We start from the raw sequence: 2,531 nt of genomic DNA on the forward strand, positions 1-2,531 counted from the left end.
AGTTAAAAATAGAACTATCATATGATCCAGCAGCTCCACTTTTGAGTATATATCCAAAAGGATTGAAATAAATAAAGCATAGAAATATCTCTGCTCCTATGTTTATTATACCATTATTCACTAAAGCTAAGGAATCACCATAAATGTTCATCAATGTATGAATGGATAAAGAAAATGTGGAATAAATATATTTGAGAGTTAATCTTGATTTTCAATTGGATTGCCTTTAGAAACACCCAGAAGATTAATAAAGCATGCTTCTGGGTGTGTCTAGGTCTTGGGGGTGTGACCTTGGGGATTTTTCTGGTCCCTCACCCCTTCCTCTTAGGCTCTATCATTGCTCATTGCTTCCCAGATGCTGTGAGCAGCTTTCCTCTATCATACCCTTCACCATCATATTTTTACCATAGAGCCAGGTGACCATAGACTGAAACCTCTGAATCTGTGAGCTAAAATAAACCTTTTCTCCTTTAAGTTGTGTATGTTAAGTATTTTTCCCATTAATGACAAGCTGAATGATACAGAAAATTAATACCAAAGAAGTAAAGTTGTTGCTTTGAACCTACGTAACACTGTGATTCAAAAGCCTTTGAATTGGCCTGAAGGAGGAGGAGGGAAAATTTTGCAATAGTTGTTTAGAGAAAGACCAAAATACTATTTAATACATCTTAATAGGCAATACTGTTCCAAGTGTAGAAGATCAGAATGCAAATAAGAATGAAGTCAGTTAAAGAATTCAGTTAAGACACTTGAGGTAGGAATGAGTACTACTGGGAATTTAACCAGAGGCCGTTCATGTTATAATCAGGGAAAGAATCTGTGTATGGTTTATCAATGTCCTAAAACTCTGTGTGAGGCTAAGTTTAAAGACAATGGATTAATTGATCTAGCAGAGCAAATTTCAGTCCAATGTTTAAGCTGTTGTATGGTACTGCTGCTTGCTTTTGGCCAGAATTATACTGAGAATAAAGAGCAAATAGCACAGTGAAAAGATCTGAAAAACTTTCAGGTTGGCCAGAAAAGAAGTGTAATTTCTGCTTGCTGATGAGATTACTATCATTAAAAACAAACAAAATGCTTTCTATCTGGACAAGACGAAAGATTTGCTGAGGCTAACACAACAATCAGAAAGACCAGACCTACTGCAGGCTCAAAGGTGTAAAAGTGTAAATTTTCTTTGATTAATTTAATTTTAGAAGTTAAACTTAAGGTTCTCTTCTAACTTGCACCTGTCTAAGAAACTGTTCACATCCACTCAAACTTCCAGGCACTTAGATTTAGCTATAGCCATAGCCCACCTAAGCCTTGCTGCAGCCAGCTCAGATTTAGGGATCATCTATGTGATACAAGTTTTGGCCCAGATATGCAGGAAGCTCGCTGCTTCTCCACCTCCTCCACCTCCAGCACCCCAGCCCTTCATCAGAGTAGACTAGTGAGAACTGTCCAGCCGCCTCTCCAGCATCTCACCACCACCCTGCCCCATGCTCCCAGGCTGCCTGGTTGTGTTGGTACATGGATCCACACTGCAGAGACACAGGTGGTTATAAAGGCCATTTTACTTAGCTTCAGAAGATAGAACAGAAGTGAACAACTGCCATAAAGTCACATCACACCTCTGTAGTTGGTAGGTTGGAGGGATCACCTCCTTTCATCAGAACAGGACTATCATCACGGTAAGGGCAGTTGGAACCTGTAGTAGAACCTTGCAAAGTTCAACCCTGCAAGAGGTCAGGGAGGTAAACTTGCAGCCAGAATTCAGCGTGAAGCCCAGGGCTCTGCCTTTGACTAGCTGAGACTACTTGACTTTGTTGTGCACATGGCTACCAACATTGTCTAATGTGACAGCAGAGATATACCCTGAAAGAGGCTCTTCAAATTTTTTTTTCTTTCTTTTCCTATTTTTAATTTTTATTTTTAAAACTTTTTTCTACCCATTCTGCATGTTCTTCCTTTTTGCTTTCTTCTTTTTCCTGCTCAGTCACTTGATCCCCTCACATTGTTCTTCATCTCTATTTTTGTTCCTCTTCCTGCCCTAATTTGGATTTCTTATTTCTTTTTCTTTTCATCTCTCATTTTCCTTTGCTTGATGGGCGGGCATTAGTTTCAAAGGAAAGTGAGTACAAGTCATAGCTTCCCTATTACTGTTAAGTTGTTCTATTATTCCCTTTCTTCTTGCACTTATCTTTCCCTCTTGTCTTCACCAGTTTCTTAGTGTTTGTGTGATTATCCTGTGTCCTCTGGCTTCACTGGAAACACTCTCCTATCCTTTTACCTATCTATTCTTCTCCTCCCAACCACTTCTAAGTCCCCATCCTGAAGGATAAATTAGCTATGTTGAAGAGTTTATTCACTATAAACATATTTTGGGCTGGTCCTCAATTTTGACTTAATTCATGTGGTTAAAGGTGATAGATTAATACTACAAATGGTCAATTTCTATGCTGTGCTTGATGCTATTGTGTTGCTGATTGTATCAAGTTGGCTAAAGAGTTGTGATTGATTTAATCAGTTGTCCTTCCTGATATTATGAA

Source organism: Fukomys damarensis, unplaced genomic scaffold (assembly GCF_012274545.1).
Source record: "Fukomys damarensis isolate Sample0158 unplaced genomic scaffold, DMR_v1.0_HiC HiC_scaffold_57852, whole genome shotgun sequence".
NCBI lineage: Eukaryota > Metazoa > Chordata > Mammalia > Rodentia > Bathyergidae > Fukomys > Fukomys damarensis.